The sequence below is a fragment of the Elephantulus edwardii genome, unplaced genomic scaffold, assembly GCF_000299155.1.
Source record: "Elephantulus edwardii isolate Elephantulus edwardi_28Jun2011 unplaced genomic scaffold, EleEdw1.0 scaffold00137, whole genome shotgun sequence".
Lineage (NCBI taxonomy): Eukaryota > Metazoa > Chordata > Mammalia > Macroscelidea > Macroscelididae > Elephantulus > Elephantulus edwardii.
In genome coordinates, this window is record NW_006399887.1 from 8,563,643 (window position 1) to 8,577,747 (window position 14,105).

Sequence of the window (14,105 nt, forward strand, 5' to 3'; positions counted from 1 at the left end):
TTGGCCAAGTGGTTGTTCTCCAGATTTCTTGGCACAACTTGGTGAGCACATCCAAGGCAACATCTGTTAGCTGAAATATGTCAGTTGGTATTCCTGGGGCCTTATTTTTTGCTATTTCCTTCAAAGCAGCTTGACTTAATCACCATCAGCCCTTGCTCATGTGTTGTTTTATTAAATTCTTCTGTGTCTGCCAGTTCTTTTCAATGCAGTGACTCAATATATTCTTTCCATTGTCTTTCAATACTTCCTGATTTATTTAATATTATGTCTAAAGCATCCTTGATTAAAGTACCAAGTTATATAGTATTTTTCAAAATTGTTGCTCCTGAGTAATGCATAGTATTTCATTGGGTGAATGTAACTACAATTTTTCAGTCTATTAAATTGTGATTAAATATTAGGCTGTTCCATGTCCTTGCAATGGTGAATAAGGTTACTTTGAACATTGTTGTATAGATCTCTATTGGTGTCTAAGTTCTATTTTACTTAAGATATGTTCCTAGTAGTGGAATAGCTGAGTCATAAGGAGTCTCTATGTTCAACTTTTTGAGGAAATTCCAAACTGCCTTCCAGAGTGACTGTGACTTTTAGAGTTCCACCAGCAACGCATGAGAGTTCCACCTCTACACATCCTCTACAGCATTTAATGCTTGCTGTCCTAAACTTTACCATAGCTTCTGGGGTGATATGGTAACTCCTTGTGCTTTTTACCTGCATCTCTATTATTATCAGTGATTTTGAGCATTTCTTCACGTGTTTCATGACCATCTGAATGTCTTCCACTGTGCAAAGGCATTCCATGTATTTTGCCCATTTTGTAATTGAGTCATCAGTGGGTTGTTGTTTTTTTTTTCCTCCTGGATGCCCAAGAGTATTCTGTAAACTTTTATTATGAGAACCTTGTCTGAAATCGTTTTGCAAAATGATTTTTTCACAGTCAGTAGGTTTCCTTTTCACCCTGTTGTGAAAAGTTTTTGACAAACCCAGAGATTTAATCTTTAGAAAGTGCCATTCATCAATTTTGTCCTCTCCAGATTGTGCATTCCTGGCTATATTTAGCAGATTCTTTATACAATAGACAGTTGTTGTTGTTGATTGCCTTCAAGTTGAGCAGGACTCATAGTGATCCCATGATCAAAAGGCCTGCAGCCCCTCTACAACCACTGACATTTATCAAAGTTCATAGAGTTTCCAGAGACCTGTTAAATGTGTTCCCAGTTTGTGTCTCATGAACTTTATGGTTTGGGTTTTCTCTCAGATCTCTGATGCATGTTGAGTTGATTTTTGTATATGGTGTGAGGTGTATATCTTTTTCAGCTTTTTGCAGGTCAGTTTTCCCAAAAACACTGGTGGTAGAGGTTGTCATTTCCCCATTTGATAGGTTTTATTTCCTTATCAAATATCAGTTGACCATAGATAGAGAGATCCATATCTTGGTTTTCAATTTGTTACATTGTTCTATGTGCCTGTCCTTATATCAGTACCACACTTTTTTTGGTTACTATTGTTGTGTAGTATGCTTCGAGGTCTGGGAATGATATACCTCTCACTTCATTTTTGTTTTTCAGAAATTTTGCTTAGTCTGGCCTCTTGATTTCCTTGAAAAATGAATTTGATATCTATATTGAGATTGTAGAGCATGAAGATTGGTTTTGGTGGGATTGACATTTTCACAATATTGCGTCTTCCTATTCATGAGTAGGGGACATTTATCTATTTATTTATATCTATTTACTGTGTCTCCCAGAAATGTTCTGTAGTTTTCTTTGTATAAGTCTTTAGTATCTCTCGGTAGGTTCACTCCCATGTATCTCAAATTGTGGTTGGCTATTGTAAATGGTATTGCTTTTTGGGTTTTTTAGTTGGTTTTGGTCTCTGCGTTCTCATAGTTAGTGTAGAGGAATCATGCTGATTTCTGGATATTGATATTGTACTCTATTACCCCATTAAATTGATCTACTAGTTCTAATTTTTTGTTGTTGCTCTTGCGAGACCTTGGGATTTTTCTGTGTACACTATCATATCATGTGCATATAATGACGGTTTAACAATCTCTTTATCAATCTGGATGCCTTTTATTGATTTCTCTTGTCATATTGCCCTAACAAGTATTTCCAATAAAATATTGAATAGAAGTGGTAATAGTGGGCATCCTTGTCTGGTCTCTGTTCACAAGGAAAATGCTTTTAGTCTTTCTCCATTGAGAATGATGTTGGCTCTTGGTTTTGCATCTTACTTTTCACTATGTTGAGAAATTCCCTTTTCTTTCAATTTTGCTGAGTGTCTTTATCAGGAAGGGGTGTAGGATTTTGCCAAATGCTAGGATCATAAGAATCTTGTTATTTGCTTTGTTAATGGGATGAATTACATTGATTGCTTTTCTTATGTTGAACCTTGCATACCTGTTATGAAGACCATTTGGTCATGACAAATTTTATTTTTTGTTGTACTGTTGGATTCTATTGGATAAGATTCTGTAAATAATTTTTGCATCTATGTTTATGAGAGATACTGATAATATCCTTGCTTAGTTTTGGTATTAGAGTTATGTTCTCTTCATAGAATGTCTTTGAGAGTTTTCCTTCTTTTATTATTTTCTTTTATAAATAAGTGAAGTAGAATTGATAATAAATCTTCTCTGAATGTTTGGTAGAATTCAGCTGTGAAGTCATCTGGCCCAGGACTTTTTTTATAGGGAAGTTTTTTTTATGACCTACTCAATTTCTTCTTCTTTTGTAATGGGTAGTTCAAATGTTTTACATCTGTCTGTGTCAATCTGGGTGGGGCATGAATTTCGAGGAATTTGTCCATTTCTTTTAGGTTTATCAGAGTATACCTTTTTATATATTCTGGTATTACAGGTTTAATTTCCTTTAGCTATGTTGTGATGTCACCTCTATAATTCCTTAATCAAGTTATTTGTCTCTTCTCCTTATTTTTTCTTCTTTTGTTAAGTTTACCAATGGTTTGTTTATTTTATTGACCATTTAAAAAAAACACAACAAAACAGACCCTGGCTTTGTTTTTTACTCCGATTATTTTTCTGTTTTATATCTCATTGATTTCAGCTCTTGCCCTTATAATTTCCTTTATTCTAGAAGCTGTGGGGTTAGATTGCTGTTCTTTTTCTATTTGATAAAGATATGAATTGGATCATTCATTTTGCTTCTTTCTTTATTTTTCTTTGCCTATTGCTATGAACTGCCCCCTGAGGCTGGCTTTAGTTTGCTCCAGAGGTTTTGGCATGTTATGTTTTCATTATCATTTGTTTTGAAGATTTTTTAAAATTTAATTCTTTATTTCTTCTATAACCAAATCATGTTCTGGTAGAGTTTTATTTAGCTTCCACAGTGGTCATTTTAAAGCTTTTCCTCTTATGGTTAACTTCTACTTTTTTTGGTCTGAGAAGATATTTTGTATTATTTAAATCTTTTTTAATTTGTTGAAGATTGCTTTGTGTCCTAATATGTGATCATGTTGGAAATATCCGACTTCATAGAAATTGGTATTGTGTTATTGATACTCTTGAAAAAGACAGTCCCCATTTGTGAAGTTGGTAAAAGTCAAATACAGCTGTCCACATATGGACTTTGCTCTTTTTATATGAAAAGACTGTCATCCTTTTTTTTAAAAAAAAACTGCCTTCTTAAAACTTAAACTGTTTGGCTTCTGAGGCAGAATAAGGGTGGTGTTCATCAGCACCTACTTTTAGGACTGGAGAGTGGAGAGAGTTGGCATGTATGCTTACTTGAGGAAGACGATGCATAGGGATGGAGGTGGGAGGAATGTAAGAGAGAACTAGGTTGAGCTTGAATGTGTTCTTTCAGCGCTGTAGAAATAGCATGCAGGGAAGTTTACTTGAGGACCAAGAGGTCATGAGGATCCCTGACTTGTTGTCTTGGCCCCATGTGAAGACAATGGCTGAGTTATAGGACCAACAGATATGGGATACAGGGATAAAAGTGGACTCTGGAATTTGTGGCTGATGCCCATTGAACCAAGTCACAGATGACTGGGGATGAGTTGACCCAAACACAACCTGATGAAGATAAGACAATTCATGAAATCAGAAGTTTTGTTATTATGTGCCCCTTCGAGTCACTTGCAACTCAGAGCGATTCTATGTACAATAGCTCTAAACGCTGCTCTGTCCCGTGCCAATCTCATTGCCTCCAACATACTCATCCCTATTGCCCTAGTCACCGAATCAATCCACCCTCCCAAGGATGATGTCCCTCTCCAAGGACCTGTCTCTCCTTACAACATGAGCAAAGTATGTCAGACGAAGCCTCAGAATCCTTGCTTCCAAGGAGCCACCTGGTTTAATCCTTTCCAGGATGAATCTGTTTGTTCTCTTAGCAGTCCATGACACCTTCAGCACTCTTCTCCAACACCAAAGCTCAAAAGCATCAATTCTCCTTCTATACTCCTTGGTCATTGTCCAGCTCTCTGATGGATAACAAGTGATTGCAAAGACCATGACCTGTACCAGATGCACCTTTGTCTCCAGAGACACACCGTTGCTCTTGAGTACTTTAGAGAGGGTCCTCACAGCAGACTTTCCCATGGCAATATGTCTTTTAATTTCCTGGATGCTGGTGCCAATAGTGTTGACTGTGGAGCCAAGCAAACTAAAGCTGTGAACAATCTCAATCTCTTCACCATCCATCCTGATGCTGCCAACTGGTCCAGTGGTGAGACTCTTTGTCTTCTTGACATTGATCCTCAATCCGTATTGAAGACTGCAGTCCCTGACCCTCAGCAGCAAGTGCTTCAGGTCCTCCTCAGTTTCAGCAAGCAGAGTCGTGTCATCTGCATAACGCAGATTGTTTATGTATATTCCACCAATCCTAATGCCACATTTCTACTCATAGAGCCCAGCCTTCCGGGTGATCTGTTCAGCATACAGGTTGAAAAGGTATGGAGATAGGACACATCCTTGGCTTATGCCCTTCCCAATTTTGAACCATGCATTGTTTCCTTGCTCTGTTCTGATGACTGCATCTTGGTTCAAGAATAAGTTTCGCATTAGCACGATCAAGTATTCTGGGATTCCCATTCTTCTCATAGTCAGCCACAGTTTGTTATGATCCACACAGTCAAACACCTTTGCATAATCGCACATTCCTCTGGTACGCCCTGCTTTCAGCCAATATCCATCTAACATTAGCTACAATATCCCTAGTACCACGACCCCTTCTAAATCCAGCCTGGACTTCTGGCAGTTCTCTGCAGATGTGCTATTCCAGTCATTTTTGGATAATCTTCAGCAGAATCTTACTTGCATGTAAAATCAATGATATTGTTCCACAGTTTCCACACTCTGTTGGGTTACCTTTCTTTGGAATGGGAACAAATATAGATCTCTTCCAGTCAGTTGATCATGTGGTTGTTCTCCAGATTTCTTGACACAACTTGGTGAGCACATCCAGGGCAGCATCTGTTAGCTGAAATATGTCAATTAATATGCCGTCTATTTCTGGGGCCTTATTTTTTTTGCTATTTCCTTCAAAGCAGCTTGAACTTTTTCCTTCATCACCATAGGCTCTTCTTCATATGTTGTTTCATTAAATTCTTCTGTGTCTGACAATTCCTTTTGATACAATGACTCAGTATATTCTTTCCATTTTCTTTTGATACCTCCTGGATCATTTAATATTCTGCCTAAAGAATTCCTGATCATAGCATCTCAGGTTTTGATTTTGTTCTTCAGTTCCTTGAGCTTAAGAAATGCTGAGCAAGTTCGACCCTTTTGGTTTTCTGACTCCAACTCTTTGCACATTTCATTGTAATATTTTACTTTGTCATCCCATGCTGCCTTTTGAAATCTTCTGTTCAGCTCTTTAGTATCTTGAATTCTTCCTTGTGCTTTGGCTTCTCTGTGCTCCAGTGCAATACCTAGAGTTTCCTCTGACATCCGTTTTGGTCTTTTCCTCCTCTTCTGTCTTTGTAATGAATGTTTGCTCTCTTCTTGGATGATACCTTTGATATCCTCCCCCAATTCATCTGGTCTTCGTTCATTCGTGTTTAAGGCCTCAAACCTATTCTTGAGATGGTTCTAAATTCAGGTGGGATAGATTCAAAGTTATATTTTGGTTCTCATGGATTCAGTTTAATTTTTCTCAGTTTCAGCTTGAACTTGCATATGAGTAGTTGGTGGTCTGTTCCACAATCAGCTCCGGGCCTAGTTTTCACAGCTGATATTGAGCTTCTCCAGAAGTTCCTTCCACAGAGGTAATCTATCTGGTTCCTATGCATATACCATCAGTTGAGATCTATGTGTATAATCTGCGTTTATGAAATTAGATAGGATTGACTGTTTCAGTCTGATGGCTTGCTTTGGACTGAGGGCAAGGATTTTGAAAATCTATCTCACATGCTTTGAGTAATGGAGGGACAAGTCCTTGGAGAAGATATCTTATTTGGAAGGGTAGACGGTCAGTCCAAGAGAGGAAGACTATACTGGATGAGGTGGATTATACAGTGACTATGACAATGTTGTCAGATGTATCACAGATATTGAAGTTGGTTCAGAATAGAGCAAGTTTCAGAGTCATTGTTCATAAGGTTAATATGAGTTATGGTTGTCGTGATGACGCACAACGATGACAACAACAATACTATCGAAGAGTATTCAATTGTATGTTTTGGTTACACTTTTATCCATTCATGAACATGTGTGTATTCCATTAAATCTTTGTATAATGCAACATATTATGTTTACACTTTCATCCATTTATGAACATTTGGTTTTTGGCCTAGATTTAATTTATTATGAATAATGCTGTCATACAAATATTTGCATAATCATGTTTTCACATCTCTTGGCAGAAGCTATAGACTATCTGAGTTAATTAACTTTTCTGAATTGTATATTTTAAGAAATTATTTTCTTATCCAATTGAGTGAACAAATTTTTATTTTAACCATCACTGAATAAAGTTTCAATTTTTTTTATAATTTACCAGTACACACACACACACACGTGTGTGTGTGTGTGTATGTGCGTGTGTGTGTGTGTGTGTGTATAATTAAAATTATTCTAGTGGACTTTAATCTTGCTTGTATCAACAATCAACACTCTTGATCCAGCAATCAGGAGATCAGGAGACATATTGTTTGGGGCAAGTCCTCTGTCAGGAACATCTTCAAAATACTCAAGAACAATGATGTCACTTTTAAGACTAAGGTGAGTCTGATTAAGGCCATGATCTTCTCAATCTCCTGTAATACATCCAAGAGGTAGACAATAAAAAAGGATGACAGAAGAAGAATTTTTTTAATTGTATTATTTTTACGTGTACCATCAAATCAAATCTGACTGGTACAGGAGGAGATTGCCCCCTCTTTCTCCAACAGAGCATCTGGTGGAAGAAGAATTTTTAAGTTGTGTTACTGGAGAAGAGTATAGAATATCCCACGAACTGCCAAAAAGAAATATGTCTTGGAAAAAGTTCAGTCTGAGTATTCTTTAGAGGCAAAAATGGCAAATCTTCTTCTTTAATATTTCTGGCATGCAGCTAGTTGAGTCAATTCTTTGGAAAGGAACATAATGCCTAGAGAAACAGGGTCAGTGAAGAAGAGAAAGAGCTTCAATGAGATTGATTGACACAATAGTTTCAGCAGTGGCTTCTAGTGTGTCAGAGATAAGATGGCATAGGATAGAACCATAGGATAAGATTCAGATCAGGTGTTCATAAGATTACTATGAATTATATTTGAATAGAAAAAACCAACCAACAACAAAAAAAGGAGCTCTTTTGGGCTCATGGTAAGAAGCTACATTACAATCCCAAAGGCACATGGTTTGAACCCACCAGCTGCTCTTCATGAGAAGGATGGGAATTCTGTCCTGTGTGATTTATTGAATCTGAAAACCTGCTGTAGGGTCAGTGATGGGTCAGTCCTGACTCAACAGCCACAACAAGAAAAGTTTCAGGGATGGGAAATGGTTGAACGCTTTGCTGCTAACCAAAATCTTTCCATCCATAAAGAACCTTGACATTAAAGTCTGGCACTCTACTGCTGAAATGTGATTCACTAAAACTCAGATCTATGCTGACACACCAGAAATGATGATAGTTCATATCCAATGTGAGGCCAACAGATTGATTACTTATTTAAGATAGTGTGAATTCATACTTCACAGTGGTTTTAAAACCTTATTTCTATAATTTATGGTGGCATTAAACATCTTTGAATATATTTATTAAAACTATTTCTGTATTATCTTTAGTGAAATGTCTACTGAAATATCTTTTTTTTTCAAAATTGGTTACTTTGCTCATTGTTGTTTTGTTGTTGTTATGTGCCATTGAGTCGTTTGTGACTCATAGAGACCCTATGTACAACAGACCTAAACCCTGCTCTATCTTGTGCGAATCGCACTGCCTCTGAAACACCCATCCCAATTACCCCAGTCACTGAATCAATCCACCTCATAGAGGGTATTCCACTCTTGCGCTGTCCCTCCACCCTACCAAGAATGATGTCCTTCTCCAAGGACCCGTCCCTCCTTACAACACGTGTAAAGTATGTCAGATGAAGCCTCAGAATCCTTGCCTCCAAGGAGTAGCCTGGTTTAACCCTCTCCAGGATGAATCTGTTTATTTTCTTGGCAGTCCATGGTATATTCAATACTCTTCTCCCACACCACTGCTCAAAGGCATCAATTCTCCTTCTATCCTCCCTAGTCATTGTCCAACTCTCTGATGCATAACAAGTGATTTTAAAGACCATGGCCTATGTCAGGCGCATCTTAGTCTCCAGAGATACACCATTGCTCTTGAGTACTTTAGAGAGGTCCCTAACAGCACACTTTCCCATCGCAATAAGTTTTTTTTATTTCCTGGTTGCTGGTGCCAAGAGCGTTGACTGTGGAGCCGAGCAAACTGAAGCTGTGAACAATCTCAATCTCTTCGCCATCCATCCTGATGCTACCAATTGGTCCAGTGGTGAGAATCTTTGTCTTCTTGACATTGAACCTCAGTCCATACTGAAAGCTGCAGTCCTTGACCCTCCGCAGCAAGTGCATCAGGTCCTCCTCAGTTTCAGCAAGCAGGGTTGTGTCATCTGCATAAAACAGAATGTTAATAGATCTTCCACCAATCCTGATGCCACCCTTCTCATAGAGCCCAGCCTCTCAAATAATCTACTCTGCATACCTCTCGGATAATCTGCTCTGCATACAGGTTGAAAAGGTATGGAGATAGGACACATCCCTGGTGTACACCCTTCCCAATTTTGAGCCATGTAGTGTTACCCTTCTCTGTTCTGATGTCTGCCTCTTGGTTCAAGTATAGGTTTCACATTAGCACAATTAAATGTTCTGGGATTCCCATTCTTCTCAGAGTCAGCCACAGTTTGTTATGATCCACACAGTCAAACGCCTTTGTATAATCAATGAAACACAGATAGACATTCTCTGGTATTCCCTGCTTTCAGCTAAGATCCATCTAACATCAGCTACAATATCCCTAGTGCCACGACCCCTTCTGCACCCAGCCTGGAGTTCTAGCAATTCTCTGCTGATGTGCTGTTCCAGTCATTTTTGGATAATCTTCAGTAGAATCTTGCTTGCATGTGAAATCAATAATATTTGTTCCCATTCCAAAGAAGGGTGACCCAACAGATTGTGGAAACATTGCTCATTACTGTTTTAATTCTTCCCATTATATTCTGGATACAAATTTGTTGTCAGACATATGGTTCATAATTATTTATTTCCTTTGAGCCTATAAACTCTCTTCTCATTTTTTAACACTGTGTATTGAAGTAGCAAAGATTCACCAGAGTCTTTTATTTTTTACCATTATAATATTGAGTTTTTATTGTTTGGGTTTTTTTTAAAACACCTTAGTTATGTTTTGCCTGGTTTACTAGCAGTAAACCTTTCTTCAGAAATTTTGTTTACTTTGAGCTAATAAGATTCTAGGGAATTCTAGTTGCCTAGTGGTAAGAATTGTGCTGCCAACTCTAAGGTGCATGGTTCAAATCAACCAGCTGCTCTCCAGAAGAAAGATTAGTAATCTCTTCCTGTGTGATTTAAAGCCTTTGAAAACTTAAAAAGCTTAAGTCTGTCAAATGTAAGTTAGTTAAAGTTATGTTGTCGTTATTGTTGTAGTCTATCAAGTCAGAACCAATACATAGGTGACCCTCTAATCTCCCCTCTTGTGATTAATTACCTCTAAACACCAGATGGACAATCAGCTATGGGTTAGTTCCAACACGATGATACACAATAAGAACATAGTGAGTAGAAGGAGAGTGCTCATCTTTATCCCTTGGGACAGCTAATGAATTTGAAAAGAATTTGTTTGATATGTCAGGATGATTATGTTTGCTATGTTAAATTTGACCAGAAGAGTAAATTGTATGAAAGTAAGATAAATTTACTGTATCATGATTTTTAAGTTTGTGGTTGGTATAAAAGCAAGTTGTGATGCTCTATTTTTACCAGAAAATGCCCAAAGACTGAACGTGTTAGTCAGAATATACTACATGAGGACCAGAGATCTAATATGCTAAACAGAAGATACTATATAATATTCAGAGATTCATTATGTTAATCTTAAGATTGAAAGGCCACCTAGGAGCTGGGCAACATTCCATGCTGGCACACCTTTTGGGAGACATTCCAGTCAGTCTGGTGTGAGATGGCTACAGCCAATAAGATGAGAGCATGACCACTGGCCACATCCTACCTAATGTCAGCTATGACACAACTCACCTAAGAGTTCTAAGTACGGTAATGGGCAGAGAGCATCCAAATCATCAGACCACTCTCCCTCTTAGCTCCAGCATATAAAACTCTACCTGTAGCTTCCCTACATGCTACTTCCTATCCCCACTGCCTCCCTCCAGACTTGGAGGTGCAGAACCAGCCCAAGATCTGATAATAAATCTCCATGGCCTTTTTACCTGATAAAGATGGAACACTTCAATTCTGATTGATTGTACACCTACTAGTGAGGGACGCCATTTTGTAACCAATACGTCATTTTAAAATGTATAAGCCTCTAGAGCAGTAAACTGAAAGCGGTGGGTGAAGGGGGGAAAGAGCCCCCACCCAAACATCAGCCAATCCTGTATCACCCTGTTTTTGAGGGCTTTCCCCTTTAAATAGGCGGGACAGCCCAGAATCAGGGCCGCACCATTTTCCCTGCTGTGTCAGCACGGTTTGAGCGAGGCCCTGATTTGAATCTGAAATAAATTCCCTCTTGCCCTTGCATCGGTGTTGGCTCCTTGGTGACTTGGGGGGAAACTGGATTTGGGGCACAAAATCTGGGGGCTCGCCGGGATCCCCCCACGACCCCAAGGACCCCTAACCGGAGGGATGAACTGCTGGCCAGAGGGGTGAGTGTGTCTATCTGTGTTTTCGTTCTGTACCGAACTGTTCGTGTTGTTTTCTGAATTCGGAGCAGTGAAACGTGGCTAAGGTGGACAGGCTGGGGGCCCACCACTGCGGTGGCTCGGAAGATGTTCTGAGCCCTATATCTGAGTGCTTGGATGAGAGTAAAGAACCTCACACCAGGCTTCTGTACGAAGAGGCGAAGAGGCGGTTGAGGTTTTTCTGAGACACCGCTCTTCACCGGTTTCAGCTTTCGAGCCTTGCTTATAGAGGAAGGCTGAAAGACTTGTCTGTTTTGCTTGTTATTTGTCTGTCTGTGTCTTTGTCTTTACTTACTGTTGACGGCCGTAATGGGACAGACTACTTCCACGCCCCCTAGACCTGGTACTTGGACATTTTAAGGATGCTAGAGAGCGAGCCCATAATCTGTTGGTAGAGGTTTGCAAAGGGAAACTAACCACTTTCTGCAGCACGAAATGGCCGGCCTTTGATGTAGCATGGCCGCTGGAAGGGACTTTCGACCTTCCAACCATCACCGCAGTGGAGAAAGTCGTCTTCCAGGCAAAGGGTGGACACCCTGACCAGGTCCTTTACATCACTGTCTGGAAGGATTTAGTTACTAACCTGCCTTCTTGGCTTAAATCTTTTCTTCCTCCACAGAAGGTGACCCTCATGGTGACTACAACAGAAAAACTCCGGTTGAAAAAGAATCTGAATCCCTCTGCGCCTCTTTACCCTATCCTACAGGGAGGGGCTGAGGAAAACGTTATCTTATCTCCTCCTTACCCACCACCACCCCAGCTGCGGGGCCTCAACCAGGGCCTGGGCTGCCGGGGCCTCAGCCGGAGCCTGGATCAACAGCACCCAAGCTGCCATCCAGGCCCCCCGGCTCCATTGGTATCAGCTACTGGCCCCGCGCAAAATACTAGAGGAGCCCTTCAAAGAGGCCCCCCACCCGAAGCAGACTCTACAGTCCTTCCTTTACAGGCTGCAGGGCCTGCAGAGGCGAATGGAGACCAGCTGTATCATTATTGGCCCTTTGCCACTAGTGATCTCTACAACTGGAAATTTCAAAATGCTCCTTTCTCCCCAATCCTAAAGAGCTGATTAACCTTCTTGAGACTGTTCTTTTTACCCACCAGCCCACCTGGGACGATTGCCAGCAACTGCTACAAGTACTGTTCACAACTGAAGAAAGAGAAAGAATCATTCTGGAGGCTCGGAAATTGATTCCGGGCCCCACAGGCGTCCCGACTACAATTCAAACAGCTATTGACCTTGCCTTCCCCCTCAGCCGACCCGAGTGGGACTATAACACAGTAGAAGGTAAGGAGAGACTCTGGGTCTACCGCCAGGCTCTATTGGCAGGTCTCTGAGTGGCTGCTAGACAGCCCACTAATTTGGCTAAAGTTTATGATTTAAGACAGGGATGTGAAGAAATTCCAGCCACTTTTCTAGAGCGCATAATGGATGCCTTTCGCCAATACATTCCCATTGATCCTGAAAACCTGAAAATCTGGGAACACTGGCATTGGCATTCATAAATCAGGTGGCTCTGGACATTAAGAAAAAGTTGCAGAGAGTCGAAAAGTTAGGAGAAAAGGAATTCAGATTTGGTAGAGCTAGCAGAGAAAGTTTATAACAATAGAAAAACAGCGGAAGGCAAGCAGATAAAAGCTGAAAAAAGGCAGACCAGAGACATGGATTGGGTCCTCTTAGCGGCCACTGCAGAACCAGGAGAATGCCGTAGACAGCTGCAGCAACTCACCTCGGGAGATGACAAGCTGTAGCACAGAATTAGGCTGCCCCTGAACAAAAACCAATGTGCATATTGCAAAGAAGGTACTGCTAGCAGCCCCTCCCTGCTTTGGGGCTCCCAGACGTAACTAAGCCCTTCTACCTTTACATAGATTAAAGTAAAAGAATAGCTAAAGGGATGCTGCTGCAACAATTAGGGCCCTGGAAGAGGCCCACAGCCTACTTTTCAAAAAAATTAGACTCTGTAGCGGCTGGGTGGTCAAACTGCCTGCGTATCGTTGCTGCCACTGCGCTGTTAGTAAAAGACGCAGACAAAATTACTCTGGGACAGACTCTTTATGTGACAACACCGCATGTGGCCGAGGGGGTCCTCAAGCAGCCCCCAGATCGATGGCTAAGCAATGCATGGTTCACCCACTACCAGAGCCTGTTGCTCAATCCCACCAGAATCATATACCAGGCACCGGCCACCTTTAATCCAGCTACCCTCCTACCTGACCCAGACTTAAACGCCCCTCTTCATGACTGTGCTGACATCCTAGCCCAAGCCCACGGGGAGCGTGCCGACCTGAGAGACCAGTCCTTGGCAGACGCGGAGCACACCTGGTTCACTGATGAAAGCAGCTTCTTCATACATAAAGGACAAAGGTATGTAGGCACAGCAGTTGTTTCTGAGTCTAAAGTGATCTGGGTGGGGCCCCTACCTGCAGGAACCTCGGCCCAGCATACTGAATTAGTAGCACCTAACCCAAACTCTGACCTTGGGCAAAGACAAGAACATCAATATCTATACTGATTGTCGGTATGTTTTCGCCACAGCCCACATCCATGACGCAATATATCAGGAAAGGGGGCTATTGATGGCAGAAGGAAAAACTATCAAAAACAAAGAAGTACTTGCCTTGTTAGCGGCCTTATGGTTACCAAGAAAACTGGCCATTATCCACTGTCCAGGACACCAGAAAAATGACACCCCAATTGCTAGGGGCAACCGTCT